The following is a 26,953-nucleotide window of genomic DNA, read 5'->3' as shown; positions in this document are numbered from 1 at the left end:
TTTTCCTAATCATAAACAAGCAGATTTGTCATCTCACCACACAGTAACCATAGCACTGTCGAGACGTAAATAAATGTTTCACTTCCAACATAACCACAACACAATAACGTACAAACTCAGCATCTCCGTGCTTTGCAGAAACATACAATGAGCTGGTTCCTGCAGTCAAAAATCAAAAAACAAACACAAAACACGTGTTGTAGTTGTATTAGATACACACACACACACACACACACACACACACACACACACACACACACACACACACACACACACAGATGCACACACACACACACACACAAAAGAAAATATGAATACAACTGACAAAAAAAGGGCCGTCAGAGCAGGACTGTGCTGGAAATAATAAGAAAAATGGATGTGTTTGTAATTTGGGTGAACCAATCCTTCAAATGTTTTCTGCCAAACATGAAGACGACTATAACAGACGGAGAGAGAGAGACAGAAAGATGGACAGACAGACACTTAGAGGGAATGACGCATCAGACAGAGAGACATGAAGAGACAGACAGATAACATAAAAAAAGACAAAATGACGTAGCAACAAACAGTCAGAGAGGTGCAGAGAGTGAATGAGGAAGCTTAACATGTATAATTAGAGTCCATTGATTGCAGAGCTCTCCCACTCTCCTAAATGGCTCTGACTACAATCCATCTATTATTCCTCTGATTCATATGCTGATATTTTGTGGAGAGCATCACCAGCTTCCTTATATTTCCTGTTTGTGCGAACTCTACTCTATAATTTACATCTTGATTTTCTGGACTGAGGGAGGAAACACACACACAGGCGGATGGAGAATGGCGAATATTCATGGCCACAAAATGACAATTTTAAAATAATTGAACAATCAAACATAAAAAACCCACACATTTTACTTAAATGCAGGCAGAAGCAAAAAGCATGTGAGTGTTTCTATTCAGCTGATAAATGAAATGACGTCAAGTGGACAGACTGCATCATGTTCTGTGTTAACGGGCATTTAGAAAAGTACAATTTCTCTTCCTTTTTTCCAGTTTTCAGCCTTGAAACATCAGCTGAAAGTTAATTGGTATTTGTTGACAGCATGCACACGCAGGCCTTTAGCTTCTTGGGGTGAGTTACAGGACTGCACACTGTACAAAATAACGCACGAAGCCACCACGGCGACACCCACTGGTTTATGGACTTCTGTTTACAAGCCTTGAGTTTGTCATTTTTATCATCATCTCTACAGTCAGATCTCGAGTGCACAGCTGATAGCTATGTGGTTTGTTTACGTGACGTAGAAAAAGTATATACTGTATATAAGGGATTCAGTTGGGACAGAGGGCTCTGATGTTATGATGGATGGCGGTGTTAAACATGTTAAAGTGCAACCTCGGGCCAGAAGCATAAACCTATGCAGATTCACGACTAAAGCCGTGTGTGCGCACAAAGGCAGAAATATGCAGTTTTCTTTAGATTCATAAAGTCGTGTGTATGCCTGATTACAAATCTCAATCATTGTGGCGCAAGAGCCTCATTTCCAACCTACAGTTTTCCATCCGACAGTCCACTGCAGCGCGGACATGTCCTATATCGTGCTCCAGCGCGCAAATATGTCCCCAGCGCCTCCTGTGCTCTCATGAAACCGAGGAAAATCTCATGCCAAAACACAGCGAGGGCAGAAGTGTTGAACAATCATGTAAAAAAGTGAACAACTTTGACTGTTTAGCAGCTGAGTGTTTGACAGCCACAGTATTTCATCATGGCGGATCAAACTGTTGATGGTCCGATAGCAGCGCAGTGAGACAGATAAACAGAGCGCAGCTTCTCCTCGAAACACTAAAGTGTCTGAAACAGACACATCTGCAGAGGTGAGAGTGACTTCTTTAGACTCTACAGACGACTCTGTGTTAGTTTCAGCTTTAATCAGACTTTGGATGAATTATTTAGAAACACCAGGACGCATCGCTCCGTGTCTCATCCGGCCGCTCGCGCTGAGCTCTCATTGTTATTACCAGGGGCAGATGTAATGTTTTGGGGGCCCGGGGCCACAAGCACATGAGCTTATTTTCAGCCTTTCTCTAACTGTGAATGTCGGCAGGCTGTTGGCAGCTATAGGAGAAGTAGGCCGACTCAAAAGTTTTTAATTTCTGAGTAAAATGATTAATAGCACAGAAGTTTGACAGAAGCTGAAGTCAGAGTCCTGCAGTCAGGAGAGGTTGGACTATTATCAGCACAATGTGCTTCAATTTACCTGAAGTTTGTTTAAGTAGGAGTCAAAGGGAACCTTTAAGCTTGACAGAAATAGTGATTTGATGTATATCATGATATATAGATATTGACAGATATGAAAAAAATATTGTGATAAGACTTTTTTCCATATCGCCAAGCCCTACCTGAAATCCTAAAAATATACTAAAATCCTAGAAACATCCTAAAATTCTAGAAATCTCCTAAAAACCTAGAACTGTCCTAAAGCCCCAGATAGTCCTACAATCCTAGAAATGTCCTAAAATCCTGGAAACATCCTGACCAGTTTTTCTGCATTTTAGAATTGCTGTTAGAAAAAACCTGAACTACAAATCAACATCTATTGACCAAAACTGCGACTATAAACCGGTTGATAAGCAGCACAGTTGTTCTGTCTCAGTCACGTCCACACATGCAATCTGACACACTCTCATTGTCTTCCAAACAATATGTCCCCATCAGGATCCAGAGTCCTGCTCGTGGAGAGACACGACGGGCTCGTTGCACCTGTTGCCACTGACACGCAGCGCTGTTCGCCCAGCTGTTCCCGGCTCTGCCATCACCCCTCTCTCTGTCTGCCAGACAAACACATTCCTCACCCAGCCGCTAGAAAAATGTGGCAATTATACTAATACCCTGATATAAATACTCAACACAGGACACAGATGTTCAGAGACGGACTGAGGGAGAGACAATAAATTACAGGAAGAGACAATGAACAAAGTTGAGACAAAGACAGAAGATCAGGAGGAAAATCAGGTGAAGATGAAACTTAGCAAACAAAAAACTGATAGCATCATTTTGTACTGCATTAAAGACTACATATACCGCACCATTTAAAGCACTGAGCACACTTATGGCCCATGGGCCAAATCTGGCCCCTGATAAAGTGTCTAGTGGCCCCTTAACCGTTTTCTAATTCATAATAAAATTGAATTGATTCACACTGTGAATAGTTTTTGTCCTTTTAGTCTCCATAAGGTGTCAGAAAGCATAAAACAGCATCAAAATAGAGCTTGTTGATCAAAACAAGAGCCAGAGGAGGATCCCCCACACCCCCGACAGAGGTCCCCACTGAGACACTAGTGTCCTAAAATCCTATAAAAGTCCCAAAATTCAAAAAAGTCCTGAAATACTAGAAATGTCCTAAAATCCCAGAAATGTTGTAAAATCCAAGAAACATCCTTAAAATTGAGAAACATCCTAAAATCCTAGAAATGTCCTTCAGTCCAAGAAACATCCTAAAATCTGAAAAATGTCCAAAGATCCTAGAAATGTCCTAGAGTTGAAGAAAAGTCCCAAAACCTGAGAAACATCTTTAAGTCCAAGAAATGCCCTAGTCCTTGAATTCCCTTCAAATCCTAGAAACAACCTAAAATTCCAGAAAAGTCCCAAAATCCAAGAATTGTCTTATGATCAAACAAATATCTTAAAATCCTAGAAACCTCCTTAAATCCTCAAAACATCCTAAAATCCTTTAAATGTCTTAAAATCCTTGAATCGTGTACGGGGCTGCTGTGACTGGCCTCCCGTTGTTTTGTAAAATTGACCCAAAATCAAAGAAGTTGAGTCTCCCTGCCTTAGATTAATCTATATTAATATAACAATATTAATGAGATAATATTTTCTGAATGCACAGGGATGATAAGAGACAGAGGAGGAGTGGGAGGTAAAGTCCAGAGACGTGGCGCTGGAGTGAAGGTGGAGTGGACCGAGTGTGAGGGAGAGGTTTTGTTTGGCTGAGCGTGAAATGTGTCTTGTTTGGTAACCATCTCCGCTTCACGCACCGAGGAGCGGCTCGACTGCAGCCGCTGGCCTCCTCTTTGACTCCTGACTGTTAAAAACACAGATAATCACATGATTTTCTTTTCCATCATGTGAGAATCACATTTTATGATGTAACCACATGGTTGGCGATGACTTGAAGCGTGAAGAGTCCTCGCCGCGTGTGATGAAGTCTCTGAAGCTGCTGATCTTTCTGTCAGAGGAACGCTGCGGAAAATGACAGCTGATTTTATTGTAATTAGCTTCTATTAGATATTTTCTAATGCTGAGTGAAAGTAAAGAAAGTAGTTTTCACCATCGTGCCTCTGCAGGGTTTCCCCTCACATTTATTTATCTGTGGCCGCCATTGATAGATTTCTGTTTTTGGGGCTGGCCAGTTTATTAGGAGAGCTAGTACAATATGGATTATACCGTATATTTTTTACCATATGTTTTTTGGCTTTTTCGCCTTTATTAGACAGGACAGTTACAGCTTGACTGGTGCCGACTTGACCTCATAAATGCATAAACATGGCGGGCAAAAGTCAATGGGAAGAAACTTTTTATTAGTTAATGTATCAAATATTAATGTCTGACCGCATGTAAAGTGTAATATGGTAATAATGGTAACTGCTGACCATGTAGAGTCACACAGATGAAAAATAAAAATATAATACATGATAAAACTTATTCATTGTCTCAGCATTAAAATGCAACCCGTCTTCTTTGCAGCTTCCATGTTCCTCCACTTTACGGCTTCAAAGCTCATGAACACAACGAGTCAGAAGAACGACTTCCCAACTCAGAAACTACGACCCTCTGACATCACGTTTACCACAGTTCATCTACACACATTATCCATGCTGCTCTCATACAAAGCTGGCTGAAAATCTGCGAAATATCCCTTTAACATTTTGTTTTGTCCACATGTCTCTGTGTCTGTGGATCAGTCGAGCCGCTCTGCAGCCGCTCTGCAGCCCACAGGTGAATCAGTCGAGCCGCTCTGCAGCCGCTCTGCAGCCCACAGGTGAATCAGTCGAGCCGCTCTGCAGCCGCTCTGCAGCCCACAGGCGGATTAGTCGAGGAGCTCTGCAGCCGACAGGTGGGTCAGTCGAGCCGCTCTGCAGCCGACAGGTGGGTCAGTGGAGCCGCTCTGCAGCCGACAGGTGGGTCAGTCGAGCCGCTCTGCAGCCGACAGGTGGGTCAGTGGAGCCGCTCTGCAGCCGACAGGTGGGTCAGTCGAGCCGCTCTGGGCCGACAGGTGGGTCAGTGGAGCCGCTCTGCAGCCGATAGGTGGGTCAGTGGAGCCGCTCTGAGCCGACAGGTGGGTCAGTGGAGCCGCTCTGAGCCGACAGGTGGGTCAGTAAAGCCGCTCTGCAGCTGACAGGTGGATAAGTGGAGCCGCTCTGCAGCCGACAGGTGGGTCAGTCGAGCCGCTCTGCAGCCGACAGGTGGGTCAGTCGAGCCGCTCTGCAGCCGACAGGTGGGTCAGTCAAGCCGCTCTGCAGCAGCTCAGGTCACACTGAGCTTTAAGTTTAAGTGAGTCACAAAGAGAACGTCACAGAGAGAGCAACAGAGAGAGACGTTGAGGTTCAGAAAAGTGTCTTTCTGCGCTCCCTCACCATCTGCTTCATCTGCGGCTCGTTCTCGGGCTGCCTGTCGTCTCCTCTTCAGAGGAAGAGTTTTCCCTCTTCTACAAACCTCGGCGCCGGCTGACAGAGCGGCTGACAGAGCGGCTGACACACCATCTACAGTATCTTGACACTCTCTGTCTCTGTATTCCTGCATGTCAGCAGATCTTGTGTTCCCCCTGCGCCGCCTCCCTCTCCACAGCAGAGAATAATCAAAGAGAGAGACACTGATTCCTACTTATCAGCTGCACACGGAGGACATCTTTGTTTGATACAACCCAGAAAGCAGCAGTTTGTTTTTTTGTGTGTTTTACTGCACTGAAACTACAACAAACACAAATATTCTGACTCCTTCTCACATTTTTAAATTTATATAACGCTTTCCGTTTGCTACTTTGCTTTTTGTTCTTGTACCTTTTACACTGAGTTCAAAGTGGAAGCGGAAGCACCACGAAGCACACAGGACGCGACGTGACGCGGCCTCAAACTCAGACTCAGGCTACAGGTTCGTGATCTACAGCGATAAAAAAAATGAAAAAAAAATCACCAAAAATTTTTAAAGAAAAAAAACACAACAGAATGTTTTCTTAAAAAAAAATCACAAAACACCCTTTTTTAAAATATCGATAAAAAATTAAAAAATTTAAGAAAAAAAACAGCATATTTTATTCCTTTAAAAATGACCTTTTTTTTAAATGCCAAAATGTTTGCTTCAAAAATTACCAAAAAGTTTTATAGAAAAAAATTCTCCAAAATTCTCCTATAAAATTACCAAAAATTAAGAAAAAAGCCAAAATATTTATTTATAATTTTATTTATTTACAAATCATAGGAACATTTGTTTAAAAAATCATGATCCGCTGCGATAGTTTCAGCATCTGGTCTATTTATTTCACGAGCTATGAGGGAATCTTGCAGGTGAACACACTGATAATTTGTGAATGTTATTTGTATTTGCACGATGACGTTCTGGAGTCTTATTTAGCCACTTGTTAGCAACTGTCTTTTTTTTAGACACACAAAGCTTCAAAGTTCACAGGGGGTATTTACTGACGTATTTTATGTTGCAGAACAAAGTGTGAAAGTCTCTTCAGCTCGTGTTTATCACAGAGCTTAACTCAGGCTTCTAACCAAAAACACATTCAACAAACTGACTGACTTTGGGTTTCAGGACTAAAACTAATGCAAAAGAAGCAAACTGATAAAAACAAAGATAGCAAAAGAAAAGTTTCACGTCCATTCTGCACCTGCAGTATTGTTCTCCTGCCTCTTTTCATAAAATCACAGCGGCAGTAATCTCCTTAAATACCAACAGTCATTATTCACTGCGCATATTCGGCCACATCGCAGCACAATGAGCACACACAGCTGTGATTAAAGGCAGAAAGAAAACCTGAAATCCATTTACACGCCATGCCGTGACCCCGGTATTGTGCCGTCTCACTGAGACACTTTTCACTTACATGAGAGCTTTGACAAGTTTGAAAGGTCCACCGTTAAAGGATTAATTACCTCGTCATTTTGTCATCTCACCTGGGAGTTTTTCCCTCCACCGTAACACTGACGTAACAGCTGAATCAGGTGACTGACGGGTGACTCACTTTCGGTGAAGCCACGTGTGAAAAGTTACTAAACACAATAACTTGAGTACTGGATTCTAGTATTTTGAGACACCTGTATTTTACATAACTATGCATCTTTATCCTTGTAGTCTCTACAGTTATTTGGCAGGTGAATGTAGTGAGTCTCCGGGACCAGCAGGTGGTCATTTGAGTGAGTCCCCAATGACATTTGTATTTTGACAAATTTTTCGTGGTGTTAAACCCGCACTTGATGTTGGAAACATGAGTTTATATTTACATATGTAGAAAAAAGGACTTTCAAATGATTCATTTTTCAATGTCAATTAATTGCAGAATTTCAATAGTTAATCACATTTTTAACTCTGACAGACCGATCTTGTTTCATGCAACAAAATGCACACGGTTTATAAATAATTTCATAAAGTTTGAGCCATGAATTGTAGCTCCTGACTTTTGCCCTGCTCGAAGTTAGCAACTTCGCCGCTCTAATGCTGCTCTCAGTGTCATTGTATCTTTTTGGAAACTTTTTATAATAAATCCATTCTTATAGATCCAATATTGGTCGTCATTTTGTCCATATTTTTTCCATAATCGATCATTTATCATCACTAGCTTTGATGCAACATCTGCTGCCACAAATAGCCAAAAAATTTTCAGTTATTCATTGCACGGCACTGTCAGAGCACAGAGCGTACTCTGGGCACAGACGGAGCAGCAGAACACCGAGTGTAGCAAAAGTGAAACTTAATTATTCATTCTGCATCAGCTGCTTCCCTAATCCATCCATCTGATCTGATCAGCTCTGAGCGGATCCACTGATCAATTATTCACCCGTGTTTTTAAGTAAGATCGCAGATTTGGCTGAAGATGACTTCATCTGATTGAAATGTTTGCGGACATCACATTCAGTATCCAGCATCCCCCAGTTTATAACGGTCAAGAAAAAAAAGATTTAAAAAGCAACAACACGCTGCGTGATGATGATTAAAAAATGTCAGATTTACATGTAATGAGGGAAAAAAGGTCATGTTTAAATCTGTGCACATTCACTTCTGCTAATAATCACCAGCTTTATAAAAACTCAACTTCATTACATTTCAAACATGTCAGAGTGGAGAGGAGGAGCGGCTCAGACGTGTGCTGTTAAATATGGATGAAAAAGTGAATGAAAAGATGAGCGAGAGCAGAGAAAAGCGGAGGAAATGAGATGGGGGGAGCAGAGGTGACGGGAGACGCCGGGTGGAGAGTACAGGAAAGCAGAAGAAATGAGATACGGAGAAAAGACGGCGAGTCCATTGACATTAATCCGTGCACGGAGAGCACAATGACGTGTCATTTAAAGATGCACGGTCATCATTCACATGATCAGATATCGCTGCTTAAACCCTCATAATATGTCACATGTTGGCGCTCTGCAGTCAGCTGTGGATGAGAGAAGCGGGGAGCAAAAATAAAGGAGGGGACGGAGGGGAGGAGAGGAAATGAAACGACAGGGACGGAGATGAGGTGGAGGATAACAGGAGCACGGAGAGAGAGAAGCAATATCACCAAAAAGACAATACGAGTGCAGACAGACGGAAAGTAAAGGAGAGATACGAGGCCGCTGCGCTGAGCAGAAATATCAGTCAACAACAACGACGTCAATAACTGACACCTAAACACACAGACTGGACTCACACTCATTTTAACCAACACAGCTCCAGGACTTTTCCAGGAATTTTCAATGACCTCGAGGCAAAAGCCCATACATTCTATGAAATGACCATTAATACTCCTTATCTGTTGTTTTTTCGTTACCAATAATAATAATTTACTGTTTTTTATTCATGAGAGGGGAGGGGGTGGTGCAAAAGGGGGAGACATGTCAAATAATTTTAATGCAGTGGGGAGGGACTTATGTTTTTTATTTTGGCTCAACAGGATGGGCATACAATTTTAAATAGCTGTATTTTGTATTTATTTTACTGCAATTTTTTCTTCAAAATTGTTTTGGCAATTAAAAAAAATCCCTATTTTTTTTAAATAATGAAAAACACTTGGTGTTTTTTAAAAAATAATTTCTGATGACTGTGTAAGACATTTTTTTGGGTGATTTTGAAAAAAAAAAAAAAAAAAAGTTTTTTTTTGTTGTGATTTTCAAAAAAACATGCCACAAAAACCTGCGGATCCATGTGTTTTCTTTAAAAAATAACCAAAAATGATTTGTCACAGCCACAACTGTAAAAACAGAAATTGTTGTTGCAATTTCAAATTTCCAAAAGTCCTTGAACACATAATACATTATACAGGTTTCTGAAACAATATTTTCCAAAACTTTCAAGGTATATTTAGTTTTTCAAACATTTTTCATGTTTGTAAATTGCTATTTGAAAATTCCATGACTTTTCCAGGTTTTTCATGACCCTATGAACCCTGCAGAGGGCCTCAGGGACAAGGTTAAAAAAATAAAAAACATCACTTTTTTTCAGTTTTGTGTTTGGTTCGCCTTCTCCGTCAAATCGAAACATTTACCGCTCAAGGTTGTCTCCGTGTGTTTTTGCTAAAATGTGTGCGAATGTACCAGAACGGTATGTGACCGTGTTTTCATAACAAACAGTGTTTGTGCAGATTCAAGGCGACGGAGAACAGGGAGGCGGGGACGACGCAGACGGGGGAGGAATGGTGAGAAACGAGGAGAAACGAGGAGAAACGAGGAGAAACGAGGAGAGCGAGTGAACGCAGGCCGGAGGAGAGGAGGAGTCGTTTGTGGTCACAGAGATACGAAGAGAACACGGAGTTATGAATGGCTGCGCTCTGTGTCGGCAAGGTCGGTGAAGAGATTATTCAGGTTGAGATGCCCTGATGGAGACACACACACACACACAAACACACACACACACACACACACACACACAGAGATATATAACTCACCTGTATGCAGAGCATATTCCACAGATCTCAGGGCTGTTTTTAGGTGAAGGGGAGCCGAGCAGATCCAGATAAAAATGTGTTGAGGTGCGTCAGGAGGTCAAACACACGATGAATCACTTCTTTACTCTCTGAAATTAGAAAAAAAAAACAAGGAGAATGAGACCTGACATGACAGCGAGCAGAGGGAAAGTTTTGTGTTTTGGTGACGTTAGCAGGTTAAGCACCTTTCCACACGGCTGCTGTTGTCTGAAAGTGTCAGAACATTGTTGATTCTGTTCAGATACACCAGCTGATTATTCTTTGCCACCTCTCTGTATTCAGAGGTTTGTACAGGTCATAAACACAGCGCTGACGTTTTAATTTCTTTTCCCCTCAGCAGCATTTGGATGAATCACCTGACAAGGAAATGATCTTAAAATTAGCTAACAAAAAAGGAGATACAATCATCAAAAAAATACCCCCTCCCTCCCAAAAAACTAAGGAATAATACAAAGAAAGCTATATTTAATTTGATAATCATAAATTACAATTTATATTTATTAGTCATTTTATATTTATTTTATATTTTTATCAGGTCATTTCCTTTTTTTGATCTTTTTTTCTTTTCACAACTTTTTTTTTCTCAAGCTAAAATAACTATAACTATATTTATAATTACTAATTACTTCATTTTTTTTTTAACTTTATCTTAGCACTCTTTTCAGGTCATTTCCTGTTTTTGTTCTTTTACTCTTCTTAACCCTTTTTTTGGTTAATTTTTTTGGTGATTTTCTTGCATATATTATATATTTTTTCTCTCAATATTGGGGTAATTTCTTGAGGAAAAATACCAAGAACACTATATTATAGTTATTACAATTATAAGAAATTATGATTTATATTTATTATTTCATTTTAGCACTTTTTCGGGTCATTTCCTGTTTTTGTTCTTTTTCCTATTTTTTGTGTTAACATTTTTTTTTGGAAAAAAAAAAAAGAGTATAATGATGATGGGATGAAACAGACAAGAAGTTGAATAAAATTAGATTTCCAAATGAAGAGTTTTATAACTGTAACAGATTATGGATCAGTGGCCTCAGAGCGCCAGCGGAGCTCCAGACAAAACACACACACGCGTACAAATGCATGAAAACAACACACATGAATTTCTGAAGACAGCGACACAAATGACACGCAGACATGAACAAACAAGTCCACACACACACACACACACACACACACACACACACACACACACACACACACACACACACACACACACACACACACAGGCCGACCCTGCAGCAGGATCATCTTGACACTGCGTGTGAACATGCCCGGCTGCCGTGCGGCGTGTTTGTGATATCAGCAGCTCAGAGAATGTTGGGGGAGTGTTCGGGCTAATCTAAATTAGATTGGGGCGGATTAGGGAGGCTGAGAGGGGCGGCAGCGTGCTCATCATTCCCTGGCAGCATCTCCACCGACACCGGTTCAGTCGTGCAGACACACCGGGGCCGCCAGACACCCACAGAAAAGCGGGAGAGAAAGTGTTATCACACGAGTTCAGCTCGCTCAGGTTTCATGTGCGAATCTTAATAAGTCTTACAAAAAATAACCCTCGAGAAAGAGAGAGAGCGAGGTGACAGAAACACAACACAGATGATCCGAAACGCTTCACAAGACCGTTATGAAAACGCGACATACACTCACTGAAAGCACCCACGTCTTCTCTTGTTATGCCTGATTTTGGATTCTTTGCTGATGTCTGACGGTCTTGGCGTGTTGGTTTTTTATCATGAAGTTACTGTAAAGTTAAAGTTGAGGCTTCAGAACACGAGTCCACAAACCAACAGTGGCTGTTTTATTTTATTTTTTTTTTAGTGCGTGGTTTTATTGCTTTTTAATTGACATTTTACATCTTGCATTATTTGTCCTCCAGTTTAAATTTCATGCTAACTCTCGCCTGCTTTTGTCTCACTTGTGTTCAATAGGGCTGTTTGGATTTCCGTTGTTTTATTGCTGTCTGTGTATCACATTTCTGCTTTGTTTGTCAAAGCAGTTTATAAACTTTTTTAAAAGTGCTGTTTTAATATAGTTATTATCATTATTATTATTATTATTATTATGATTGTTGTTGTGCAGCAGATTTGTTAAAACTTCACTTTAACACTTAAAATGTCAACAGTGCTGTGGTTAATCTGTGATTAGGGTTAGGCAAAAATTAAATAAAAAAATACAAACTTTGATATGGTTAGAAAAAGATCATATTTTGGGGGCAAAATCCCCAGATCAGTACAGGGATAGTTTCCTAAAATCGCCAACGTTTGGTAACTAAAAATATTATTATTATGGTAATTATGATTGTTATTATTATTCTTTTTTACTTTTTTAAGTTATAGTTTAGGAGCTCATGTATTTGGAACGAGTCAGGGTTTCCAAACATTTATTTATTAGTGACGGGATGTCGTGATCCAAAGATCTGCCACTCATCTTTAATTGTTTTTATCTATTTATTTTTTTTGCAGTGGTCGCAGTATCGTGGTGCGCGGTGCGGCGTCAGAGTTTTGGATGTCTGAGCCGACACTGGACGAGGACAGTGAGGTAATTCATCGTACTGCAGATTATCGCGTTCTTTCAGGTGGACATCAGGTGAGTTTTGTATAATTGTCTCGTGCACTCTTTACATATAAATTGTTCTCTTCTAAATCCGACATTCTTCCAAACAGCTTATGATGATGATGAAGGGATGGTTATTTTTTGCCCGTCTGCAGTCACTGCGGGGCGTCGCGGTCGGCTCATCTAACGTGGACTCTGCTGTTAGTTCAGGAAACATCTGATCTGCAGTTTCTCTGCAAACAAAACTCGCATTGTAAACATCAGCTGATCATGTTTGATTAGTTGTGGGAAGCCAAAATAATGATAGCAATTCATATTTGATTAATTGTGCAGAATCAGTTTCTCATTGTTTTGGCTCCACATGCTGGCTGCCAAGATTATACGGAGCGCTCTGTCAGCGGCTCATGTTTAAAGAGTTTGTGATTGTGAGCGTGGTGGTTATAATCATCATTTATTTTTGTAATATTTACAGTTCTTTGGTCATTTCATCATGAGGGATGGATGATTACTCACAGCAGCCTGCCAGTTTGTACAAAGACGGTGATGGAGAGTTTTGATATTAATTTATGAGCTTCAGTGGACACTTAGTCTGCAAGGCGTCCCGGTTTTGACTCGTGTTCCTGCTCCATTTAGTAAAATCAAAGTGCTCACGTGAAGAAAACTTCAACGAAAAAATACAGCAGGCAAAGTCCTTCCATAATCACATCTCGTCTGGTCCACTACTGACTTCATGTCCTTTTCCTGTCTCGCATAAAACGGTGCAACTACTCAATAAACCACGGTCAGAAACTTACATCGATCCACAATTACGCAATTTCAATTTGCGCAATTTGAGGGTTAATGGAAACCCGGCTACTGATCAAACTCTATCAGCTCTCAGCTAACATCGACATCAAGAGTCACGAAGACAAAAACACAGAAAGACTGAAACACTGCTGAGGAAAGAGACGGATCAGACAAAACTTGTTTCATCAGAAAAGCACAACGATAGCAAAGTTACAACGACGCAGACAGAAGGAGAGAATAAAAAACCCTCTGAGACACAGTCGCTTAAGTCCAGGAAAACACAACCCTAAAGTCCGTCAGTGATTGATTAAAGAAAGCAGTCTGATAAAGACGGAGACAACTGACACTAAACACGAGCGTTATTATTCTCCCGCTCGGCCTCCTGAGAGGAACCGTCAGGCTGCAGAGCAGCATTAGTTCACAAGCTGCACATCAATCCTGGCTTAAGTTGTCCACCTCCTCTCCGATCCCAAACTAATGCTGCCGCTCTCTGCCGAGATCTCCAAGAGTCTCACGTCGGCTTCTGTTCAATACCTGCAGCACACAGCCGCTCCGCACCAAGGCCAAACACGACGCAGGTAAACACGGCGGGGAGGTGCTGACGGCGAAGGCCGAGGAGGAGCCCCACATGCATGCATGATCACATGTACGTAAACTCTGAATGACTTCAGATCTGCGCTCACTCAAAGTCAGTCAGATTAACTGTCGGTTTGGGAGATTTTTTTGTTTACACTATAACAAAATGTTTGATAGAGAAGTGATAAATATGTGGCAGTATAACTGCAGAGTACTGAGACAGGGTTTCTGACAATCTGTTGACAGACTGTTTCAGGGGTCATTAAATGTGCTAAACATTAGTCGACTGAACATCTCCTCAAGCAGGTGAGTAGATTTAAATACATTTGGTGCTTAACCGTAGAGACGCACCGATTTGCAAAAAGTTGCAAATGCGTATATCCATAAAAACGCTGAAGAAGGTGCTGGAACCTCGTTAAAGTGCTTTAATTTATGAGGTTTCAGGCTACCTGCTCTTCTTCAGGCTTCTCTCTGAAGAAGAGCAGGTAGCTGGAAACGTCACTGCGATGTGAGTATTTCTATAATCATTTCTAAAAACTGTACAGGGAGCTGAAGTGTGTAGACCTTCCTCTGTTCAAAGAGACGCACCGATTGAAATTTCATGGCTGACTCCAATTTCCGATTTTTTAAAACTTTGACCTTATAATTTTCTTTCTTTCAAAGAACTTTTGAATTAGTTGGCAGCATATTCAAACATATTTGGAGGTTTTCTTTAAAGCTAGAAAAATAATTAAATAGATTAATTAGATTTTTAAAAAATGGATAATATAATAATATCAAAAATATTTTTAATTAAGCATCTGCAAAATCTCTGTCAAAATAAATGTTTACAACTATTATACAAGAGTTAGGACCAAGCAATCTGATTGGTCAACAAGTCACTGAGAACGTACAGCACGCCGTCCTCATCACTGAAAATATCACGCCGTCCATTTCCAGCGTTTTAACTGCCAGAGTTTGAGCAAAATACAGAAGGTTACAAAACTTACACAGGATGGGTGGTTTTGTTCATTTCGATTTCTGTGGCGGGCCCAGTTTGGATGAACAGGTGAAGAATGAGTTGGTGGGATGTTTTATTAACAACTTATCAAACAAATCATCTTTTTGATCGTCTGTTTCTTGCAGCCATTATAATCCCGTTTATTGAATATTCAACTCAAGGATGATGGTTTCAGAGATTATGGACGGTTATTGGACACAGCCAATCAAGCTGAAAATCATCCAGTCCTGGTCACTATCCGGTCGATCTTTGCATCTTTCTTTAATTGGCAGCAGTGTCTCTGATTTTACAGGTGTGAATGCTGATAAATGTAGGAAAGCGGTGCATAGCGGCTCCGATAAGACGTGCTCTCAGTCAGAGCTGTAGTTTAATTGCAGGATTAGACAGATGTATGTTCAGGTCCTTGAGGAACAGATGATGGATGAAAGAAAAGTGCAGCTCATACAAAGAGTTAAATGTCATTCGAGAACAGCTCTAACTCTTGTTCAACACGTCCCCGGTGAGCGCCGCTAACACCGAAGTGCTTTTAATTCTGACAAGACGCCAGTACACACCAGCATGATGGCATTTTTAATATCTCATACAAGTACAGTAACTGCAGTGAAGGTACGAAGCTCTGAGTCTGTCCATCCAGAGACGTTAAAGAAAATGGAAATCTGTCCAACTAAAACTGGACTTTCAAAATATCTGTAAACATGTTAGTCCCCTGAAATGGAACTAAATTGAATTTCTTGATACACACCCAGATATTAAGATTATTTGATTTCCTCCGTCATGTAAACACCTCAGTCGGACTTTAACCTGACTCGGCGTTCTGCGTGTGCTCCTAGTTGCCGCGCCGGCCTTAAAGTCATTAAAAAAATGTAGGCACTGAGGAGGGACTTGTGTTTTTACTTTTGGCTGAGTTGAGGGAGATACAGCTCGAAAAAGTCGCATTTTATATTTATTTTAAATTAAAAATTCACACCCCAGCCACGCTCTCCTCTGATAAATAAAGTACAGTCCCACAACAACGGCACAAAGTGATGTCCTGCTGTAGACAGGGCCGCAGCAAAACATATTTTAACCACCTAAAAATCAGTAAAAGTGTAAAAGAGTCAAAGTGTCGCCTACATGTAAATCTTGTCTCCTCTTTAGCTTCCACAGCAGCTGATGGAGGCAGCGGACGAGCAGCAGCTCGGCCGTTCAGTGGAGTAAAATAATATATAAAAGCTTCAAAGCCCCGTCAGTAAGGGCTGACTGACAGCAAATATCTTTGAAAATATTCTAAAAATAGTGCAAACTAATGTTGATATTTTTAGGTGGCTTGAAACGAATCAATGAAGGAGGCGGCGTTTTTCTACCCCGAAGTTCCTGTAAATAAACAGCTGCGATTGTCATGTGGTCGATATCATAGACTGTGTTAATAATATCGGTTTATAACGACTAGCTGGAGCAGAAGAGGACAGACTTCTTCAATAAATGGACCCCCTCTCGCTGATTGTATACTGGGACGAGGACAGGAGTCACATGACCGAACTGAACTATAACCACTAAACTGCTCCTGGAAACAAACTGATTTTCTCCACACAAAGACAGTTTCATATTTAGCTGCAAGCTAACAGTACGAAGCTTTTCCACAATAAAATGTCTGTCAGAATCCTTTCGTGTTGACCTGATTGGCGTTGATCAGCTCATTTAAAAATGCATCAGCACGCTGAAAAAAGAGGATGTTGCACTCAGTCTAAAGGAAACCCAAATGAAGCGTCTCAGCCACAAATGCACTTCTTGTTTTGTGCCACTTAGTCTCTGTGATTCTCTTCATTTGCTGCAAATGATCTCATTGTCACTGCAGGGCAGCCGAGGTTTCACAGGGACGCTCAGTGCAATAAATCTCTCAGTTTCTAATTCTAACCCCAAATGTTCATTTAACAACATCCTTCAGAAAGAAAGTGCACTCCAAAAAATATTTCTCAACTTTATTCCTTTTGAGAGGAAGATCCTGCAGTTTCCCCTAAATGACACTTTGATGTTTGCTGTGATGGCGGGGCGAGAGACGGAGCTCAGAGTCTTTAATGAGATTTACCCCCGAGACTGGAGGCCATGTTGGGGTCTGATCTCCTTAAAAATGGAAAAGAGCCATCCGAGACCAGCTGAGTGCTCGAGGTAAGAGAGGAGGACCTCAAGGTCACCGGTTCACGCCGCTCCACTGTTGGCTGTGTTTATGAGCAGAGAAAAACTGAAAGCACACGACGCAGGAAAGAAAAAGGGGATTCTTACTGTTGCAGTTATTGCACGATGCTCATTTAAAGTCTGAATGCACCAGCTGGTCACTAAGGGAGGTTATTTTGACTTTGCCTTTTCCTGAACACAAGTGCTGCCTTGGAATGACTTGGTTTGACTTTGTGACGCACGATTTGCATCTCTGATATTGGTTTTTCAGGGCTGATACTAATTATTAGTAGTTAACGGATATTTGGAGCCAATATGCATTTGTAACAGATGTTTTTTGTAACAGATGGGGGTCGACACAAAGGTTGGTTTCCATCAATTAACTCTGACTGCTGCAGATGACAAACATGACGCATATAGATTGTCTTCCAGCTTTCGTTTCCTGCACCGCGGCTCCTAATCAATTCTTGGATTTCAGAGACGGTCGAACTCCAGAGATGGTCCATCTAAGGTGCAACTCGGCACTTTTAAACCGGCTGATGGAGGTACAAATCCACCCCGCATCGTTTGACTTGTCTCGTGTCAAACGTGTTAACGGAAGTTTGTTTCACTAGCTGATTTGTGACTGCCACCGCTCATTCTACTATTTACATTTGTTCCATTTAACTTATAAATGCTTGTTTTTGTTTTCCCAGGTGCAATTATTATTTCTTCAAAGCACAAAGAGTCCATTAGTTACCCGCTGTGTCAAATATTACTGTGAAATCAACAAGACTAATGAAACATTGGGAGGCAACTGGTGAAATGTAAATAAACGCAGCATTTTATAGAGTTATCCTAACTCTGAAAACCCAACAGGAAACTGATCAGCTGGAGGATTCTGACAGATCCAAAACTGATGAGGAGCTGCTGCTTTGTACGGGCCGATGGTTTCACTATCCTGATCTGAAATATATTAGATATATATATATATATATATATATATATATATATATTACCAATTATTTGTATGATTTTACTGTGTAACATCAGAAAAAAATCACAAGATCCTACTTTCAATGTCTTAGCACTTTAAGAGTGTTGAAAGATTGATTTAAAACATTTTAATACTTTATTAGATTAATTAATCCCACGCCCTTTAGTTTTCAGCAGTAATCCTACAATTATCAGAGTAAAGTTTGAAACTTTGCTTTTTCTGCAAACCACCAATATGTTAAACTTCTATATTAGTACCTTTGATACTTTGTGGTATCAAAACTAATTTGTTTGTATGTGTCTGTGTATTTATTTACATCATATTACTATTTTTTTCTCTGCATTTTATTGTTGGTCTTGAGCGGCGGTCTGCGGCTCGGCAGGTGACAAAATCAGCCCAGGTACTCTGTCACTTTAAAAATGTATGAAACAAACAAATATGGTTTACAGAAACGCACAAAGTTAACATTTTCTCCAGTAAACTGGGCTTCTTTTACTCCCCTGGACATTAAGGAAAAATAAATTAAGAAAATCTGTCCATTTCTTCATTTTGTTTTTAAATGAAGACGATATTCAACCTTTTTCAATAACCTTTAGTAAGTATGAAGAATGAGCAGATTGTCGGGACATCAGTTTAGAGGGAACACGCCGCTCAAATGCCAAATGTTGTTTGTATATTGTTCCCTGAAGCCTCGTCAGACTGCAGCGATGTCTCTGCTGCATATGGGAACGCTCTGAATGCAACGCACAGACCGTTTTTTTGTTTTCTTCTTCTAACCAACACTGCGGCGGTCTGGACCTGCACACAAATTGGTTGTTGCAGATTAAGCAGCTGTCCATACACTTCCTGCTGTCACGCTGCCAGATATGAGGTCAGCATGACAATTTCACACCACATGAAGTCAGCGAGCTTCTGACACAGGATTCAATCTGAATGATTGCATTTAACTAAAATAATTACAGAGTCTATAATCATTATTCAATAAAAAGATGAAAAGCATCCACCAGCACGGCGTACTGATGGCTCCACACCGCAGGAGATCTGACTTGGCACGATCTGGCTTCAGACTCAAACGTGGAATTGTTATTGCCGTGGCCTTCCAGAGACATTTCACACTTCTGGCAGCGTCGCCTGACACTAACGAGGGTTATATGGTCAGATAAAGATGAAATATTTAGGGAGCGAGGGTCCGATTCAGGATGGATTGGAGGATGAATGTGACCTCATATAACTCACCGTCTGATCTGATAATTAACGGGACACTTTGCTGATTTTCAACCAGCTTTGTATAAACACGAGGCCGGTTTCCATTAAGCCTCGAATTACGCAACTGAAATTGTGAATATAAAATATGCCAAATCGAAACTCATCAGCTTCGAAAAAACTCACATTTATCATAAAAAAGTTTTTACGCTCGCATGAGGGGATATTTCAGGCGACCGCAAAAAGCCAATTATTTGTCCAAACTGCAATGGAAACACTTTTTAGTCTTTTCTAGGTCACATGACGCTATGAGGTCACATGACGCTGTGAGATCACATGATGCTGTGTCTATGTGCTTGTCAGTAGGAACTGGCTCCCTCATGATGCAGCAGGAGCTACAAGAGCTGTTATTGCATCACATAACTCTGAGAAAGTTTTGAATCCACAATTCCTCTGTGAAATCGTGGACTACATCTCCCAGAAATCCCTCATACGTGGCTGCTCGCACGTATAAAGGGCTCGCCTTTCCATCATGGCTCCATAACACGCCTACGTGGCCTTGGATTGGAAATAATGACGACTAGTTTGGTGGCTGCAATAGAAATAAAGCTGCTGATGTTTTGAACATCCATCGCCATGGTTACTGGGATGTTATCACCAGAGGAGAAGTTGCACAACATCACTCAGTGGAAACACAGTCAGCTCACCATTGTGTTTGATCTAAGTAACGCGTAAGTTTTGCACAAATCTGTAATGGAGGGAAATTAGGATTTAATTTTTAGCATGTAAAGCACTTTGACTGCATTCTGTGTATAAAAGGTGTTAGAGAAATATATATTATTTTTGTTGTTGCTGTTGTTATCATTAGCAGTGTTACTATTATTATTATTATTATTATTATTATTATTAGTAGTAGTAGTAGTAGTAGTAGTAGTAGTAATAGTAGTTGTAATAGTAGTAGTAGTAGTATATAATACAACGACTGGATACGTACTCTACACAGTCCCATTTAAAAAAATATGAACCTTAACTTTAATGATTCATTATTAATCTCGCTGCAGTGGGTGACACTTTTTTAAGTGGAGTAAAACTGATGGTATGTACAGTTCAGCAGTGTGTTGTGGGTATGTGCAGCTGTGTGTGCGTGTGTGTGTGTGTGTGTGTGTGTAGGAGTGTTTGTGTGCTCGAGGGTTATTAATGTTGCTGCCTGTATGTTTGTGTTTCCATACATCCTCACGCCTTCCTTTTATTACGTGCTTTTTGCCCTTGCGTTCCTCGTTTAGTTCTCTGGGCGCCGGCCAATAGCTGCAGGGCATGAACAACGAGTTTAAGGGACGACTAAAGAGGAGCGCTGGCAGGACTCAAACGCTCGCCTCTCTTCTTAAAGCCGCTTTGATTCATAGACGCACATTTTCCGTCTTTAGCTCGGAGCAAACGTTGAGCTTAATCAAGCCACGAGTAAACAGTGCTGATTGACTCTTTGACTCCTGGCTCTATCGCTCTGCTGACAACCGGAGTGTGTGAGATGTATATCATATTTATGTGCGAGAACAGCGGCGAATCAAAGGACTGCTGCCATTGGCTGTCAGCTTGCGTTTCACACAGATCTCTCGAATAAAGGGACTGAAACATGCAGCAATTAGATGCGTTTAACTGTCTTTTCTTTGATCGTGAAGTTAAGATCAGTTCTGCAGAGTTTCAGCATGTTAAATCAGGATGCAGGTTCTCTGATATTTCGTGTTCATGCCTGCATGTTTCTGCACGTGCACACCGATCCAGAGAAAGATGGCATCCTCTAACACCAGATCAATAATGTGATTAACTCAAAATCAGAAGTTTGGAGCATCTTGAGTTTCTCCTGTTATATAAAGAAATGAAACTCAAACATTATAAAACAGGGCTGTGGAGTCTGGGATGTTTCTTTACAGAGTTTTAGGATAAAAACAGGAGGATTTTTAAGGTGGGTTGAACAGACGTTTTGTTTTTACGTTTAACATTTCGTAACAAGATGCTCATTGTATCTTCTTTGCATATTTTGGAAGATTTGGCCCAGGGTTCAAATGGTTAAATATTTGTGATAGGTGTCTAAAAGCAGCACTAGAAAAGTGATGTTCAGATTTAAAGGGTTAAAGTAGAGGAGGTAACCTCAGCTGACAGGTTAACACCTTAACCCTTCAAAACCCAAGCAAATTGGCTTGATTTCTTTTTAAAAAACATGGGAAGAAGGGGATGGGCAATTTAACAAGATATGACCGAAAAAATCAGCAAGAAATTAGTAAAAAGTTGCAAGAAAATTCTCTGAAAATAAGCACAAAAATACAGAATTGTTACAATAACATTTACAGATTTCTTGACATTTTTCCTAAGCCCCAAAAAAATCAAACCACTTTGCTGAGGTTTCAGAGGTATAAATACTCCTAAAAGGTGTTTGAATGATGCACAAAAAGTGATGTTGATGGTGGCTGATGGTGGGCGCGTTTCAGTTACAGATTTGTGCAAAACATAAGCAATATTTAGTCAATGTGGATAAAGCACAACGTGGAGCTGACTGTGTTTCCACTGAGTGATGATGTGCAACTTCTCCTCTGGTGATAACATCCCAGTAACCATGGCGATGGATGTTCAAAACATCAGCAGCTTTATTTCTATTGCAGCCACCGCACTAGCCGTCATTATTTCCAATCCAAGGCCACGTAGGCGTGTTATGGAGCCATGATGGAAAGGCGAGCCCCTTATACGTGGAAGCGGCCACGTATGAGGGATTTCTGGGAGATGTAGTCCATGATTTCACAGAGGAATTGTGGATTCAAAACTTTCTCAGAGTTATGTGATGCAATAACAGCTCTTGTGGCTCCGGCTGCATCATGAGGGAGCCAGTTCCTACTGATGAGCACGTAGCTGCATCGCCTGAAATACCAGCTCATGCGAGGGTAAAAACTATTTTTGCGACAAGTAGGAGTCTTTTCCAAATTGACATGTTTCCATTAGGCGTATTTTGTATTTGCAATTTCCATTTGTGCAAGTTGACGGTTGATGGAAAACGGCGTAGTTCTCACACATCAACCTGTTTGTGCAAAGTCAAGAGGAATGTCCAATATTTACACTCTGCTATGGAAAGCTGATGTGAACCAGGTTTCACATGTGGACATGTGGAGTGTAACACAGAGGGGAGTGAACGTGATGGTTTGGTTCACAGATGGAGGAGAACTGGCACCGCAAGGCACAACACTGAACCTGTGAGGTCTGAGTTTCACCCTCACACATTGTTCTGTTTGTTCTCTTTAACTGATGAAAAACTAAAATTACCACCCTGTGACTGTTGCCCCCATGCACCAGTCAAGTTTCTCCAAGAGCAAAGATACTCAACTTATGGCCTGGGGGCCAAATCTGGCCCCTGAAAGGGTGCCCGTTGGTCCCCAAACCATTTTCTAATTCACAATAAAAATAAAGTGATTCACACTGAGAATTGTTTTTGTCCTTTTAGTCTCCGTAAGTGTCAGAGACATAAAACAGCATCAAAATAGAGCCAGAGGAGGATCCCCCACACCCCTGACAGAGGACACAGCTGAGACACTGATGTCCTAAAATCCCAGAAATGTCCTAAAATCCCAGAAATGTCCTGAAATCCCAGAAATGTCCTAAAATGATAGAAATGTGCAAATATCCTAGAAACATCCTAAAACTGCCCTAAACTCCACAAAATGTCTTGAAATCAGTGATGTCCCAAAATCCTAAATGTCATAAAATGCCAGAAATTTTCTAAATCTGAGAAACCTTTGAAAATCCTACAAATGTCCTAAAATCTGAGAAACATCCAAGAATCCTAGACATGTCTTAAAATCTCCTAAATGTCTTAAAATCCTACAAACGTCCTAGAGTAAGACAAACATCAAAGGACTAAAATCTTAAAAACAACGGAAATCCAAGGAATGTCCTAAAATCCGAGAAATGTCCTAAAATCCAGGAAACATTCTAAAACCTGAGAAACATCCAAGAATCCAAGACATGTCCTAAAACCTCGGAAAATGTCTTAAAATCCAAGAAATGTCCTAAATTGCGAGATGTATGGGGCGGCTGTGATTGGACCCTGACTTGTGTCTAGTTGAGATGCTGCCTGACACCTCCATATAACCACTGCAAAAAGTGATTTTTTTTTCTCCTCTCTGGCTTTTTTCAGCCCACCTCATTACAAATACTCTTTTAGCCGAAGCAGTGGGAGGCCCTCTCTCAGTGGGAGTCTCGGCATTACCGAGCGGGGACTCCGCACCACGTAGGAATGAGATTTGCAGCTCTTTAGTCTGACTGGCTGTCAGTTGATTTGTCCGTCTGTCTGACTCGTCCTTTCATCCGTCTGTCTCTCGTTATCTCTCATCAGACGCGGCAGTGTGCAGGCACGTCTGAAATCTCTGATGGATTGATAGGTTAAGTCTTTCACAGATCTCACATTTCACCGTTTCAGGCAGATTCTTCACCGCAGCATGTTGGACGTTAGACGAGTCATTTTTTGCCGTAACGGTTGTTTTCAGGGTTGTATCTGTTTAATGCATCACCTGCAGTGACCGGCCTAAATGTGTTTGTTCTGTCTGCCTCCGAAATACAGTTTTGGAAAATGTTTCAAAGATGAAACATGTTAAGAATCCTGAGAATCCCCCTGAAGCTACTTCCTGCCACACACACACACACACACACACACACACACACACACACACACACACACACACACACACAGACACACACACAGACACACACACACACACACACACACACACACACACACACACACACACACACACACACACACACACACACACACACACACACACACACACACAGACACACACACAGACACACACACACACACACCTTTGTGCCCCTCCACATACCTGTCTGTCAGACCATGCTGCACAGATAACAGCTTTGAAGCCACACTCAGTCATCTGTCTGTCTTTACTTTGGAACAACTGAGACTTAAGAAGAATTACAATTTTTACTCAAAACTTTCAAAACTTTTTCATGACTTTTCAAAAATAATAAAGTTAAATGACCATTCACAATGTTTAACATGAGCACAGCTGTATGGTTACTTTACTCTCATTACATTATGTAAAAGCTTATCCACGGGAAAGTACTGTAACAATGAAAATTACTACACACAACAAAATTTAGTGACTTTAAGAGATTGTCAAATTCCATGACTATTCTAGGTTTTCCATGACTGCAGAGAGCCTGGTGCACAAAACTTTGGCTTAAAAAGACAAACATCTGCAAAATGTTCCAAAACCACTGTCAGGGCTCCCACACACTTTCATAGACTCTCATAACTTCAAAACTTTTCCATGACCTTTCAAGGACACATAACTTTTTTTTTCTCTTGCCACACTTGCCCGGTGTTTTTCAGACTAACCGCCATTAAACCCAAAGAAAAAGAAAAAGTACAACAAAGTCACATGACATTAAGCAAAACATGACTCAGTGTGGACGGAGGAAGAGACCGAGATCTTCTTCACTCTGATACCAGACAAAGACATTACAGCGATATTAGATCGACGTTAATGAGCGGTTGTAAAGGAAATAAAGCTGTCGATGTTTTAGACATCCATCGCCATGGTTACTGGAACGCTATTGCCAGAGGAAAGTCACGCAACATCGCGAGAGAAGTCGCATAACATCACACAATGGAAACGCCGTCATCTCCTAGCTGTATTTTATGAAAATGTTGAAAATATCACTATATTTATGGGCAAATCTGTGATGGAAACCCGACTAGTGAGGCGTGTTTGCTCCTCGCCTGTTTCACCTCCTGCTGATGGTGCGTTTGGCCTCCTGCAGGAGGAGGTGGCAGTATCTGTGCAGGAGGAGTCTCTGGGAGCTCTGCAATCCCTGGAAACCCACACATGCTCCAACATGAAGGATACTATCTGCGTCACCATCTCCCCGACACACATCACACACACAGAGAAAAAAAAGACACAAACACACATTCCTCTCTAAACGCACACGCACGCGCGCACACACACACACACACACACACACACACACACACACACACACACACACACACACACACACACACACACACAGAGACCCTCCATTTCTCCCTTTGTTCATTCTCTCATCGCTCTCGATCTGTCATCCCTCCGAGTGTCTTTAATAGACAATAAGACGGCAGAAAAAGACAAAGAAAGGACAGAGGGAAGGAGGAGAGACACATGAAAGAGAAACAATCTGTCCCGGACTAATGAAAGGAGCGGGCTGGTAAAAAAGTAAAGGTTTAATACATCAATCAGAGAGCTGCTTAATGAGGAGAGAGGAGAGGACGAGGGGAGGGAGGAGAGGAAAGAGATGTAGGATCTGCTTTACTTTTATCTCTTTAAAACTTTATTAAACCTGAAGCAGCGCCGACTCGGTGAATCCATCAGAAACCGTCTGATGGAGCCAAACAGGCGGAGAGCTAAATGCATCCTCGTGTACAGAAGAGATCGTTTTAGCAGCGAACACGGAGGACAGAGACGATAAACCATCAAAAACTGACAGTAATCCATCTTTTCACTGCAGGAGCAAAAATGACTCCAATCACATTTAAGTCTTTTTCTCTTTAACCCTTTCAAACCAGGAATGCCATCAATTTTCTTGCACTGCATTCACCTGCCTTTCATATGCATTTAAACTTTTGAAATATGAGCAAATTGTTGTGATTTTTATCTAAAAGAAAAACCAAAAAAAACATGGCTAACAAGGCAATGAGCAATTTGCCAAAAAATGTCAAATAAATTCAAACAAATGAAGGAAAAGTTTCTTTAAAGAGAAAGAGAGAGAAATTATTTTAGAATAACAATTACTTAATTAATTAATTTATTTATTTATTTGCTTAATTTCAAGTAGTTTTATTGTAACTCATAACTTGTAACTATGTTTTAAAAAGAAATCAAGCCAATTAGCTCTGGTTTTAAAGGGTTAATTATGGTGTTGTCCAACTGTTCCAGCGTCTGTTTCTGTCTCTAACACCTTAACAACATCTTTAAAACCCAGCTGAGGAACCTGAGGTTTAGACCGCTGACAGAGTTTAAAGCTCCGAACATTCACAAATCTGGAATAAAAAGAGACTGCAACAGTACAAAGTTACACTTTTCTTGTCACAGGTTGTGCAGGCAGACCTTTATCTGTGTGAGATTTAATTAAAAAAACTAAAAAAGATGTGTCAAAATAAAAATGTCAAAGGATAAGTCTCAACTTGAATGACGGTTTGGGCTACTTGAATTTTGTAAAAGTGTTTTTTTGGGTAATTGTATGAGAGACAAGGACATTTTTCAAACTAATATGATTTCAAAGCAGACACCTGCTGCAGTTCACAGAGTCAGCTGATGAAAATAAGAGTTAAAAGACTTTCTGTCATTTTATAGTTTTTACTTTTAGAAAAAAAATTATTCACTCCTGTTATCCACAAAATAAAAATAATCTCTAATGGTTTTTAACAAACGTTGGAGCTGCAATGTAAAAAGTCTTATGCTCAGATGTCCTGTGTGCATAGGAAGCTTATAAAAC

General features: G+C 40.8%; 1 long non-coding RNA gene across 1 annotated transcript in view; it reads right to left on the bottom strand.

Annotated features, from left to right (window-relative positions):
- Positions 1–26,953, bottom strand: part of LOC148190303 (uncharacterized) — a 112,485-nt gene that overhangs the window by 3,142 nt on the left and 82,390 nt on the right. Inside the window, exon 3 of the long non-coding RNA XR_015775381.1 lies at positions 10,125–10,252. This is a non-coding gene — a long non-coding RNA (uncharacterized LOC148190303). The remainder of the gene's footprint in view (positions 1–10,124; positions 10,253–26,953) is intronic.

Source organism: Plectropomus leopardus, chromosome 2 (assembly GCF_026936395.1).
Source record: "Plectropomus leopardus strain MGB_pleo_1.0 chromosome 2, ASM2693639v1, whole genome shotgun sequence".
NCBI lineage: Eukaryota > Metazoa > Chordata > Actinopteri > Perciformes > Serranidae > Plectropomus > Plectropomus leopardus.
This window is presented reverse-complemented; position numbering and strand designations above follow the sequence as displayed.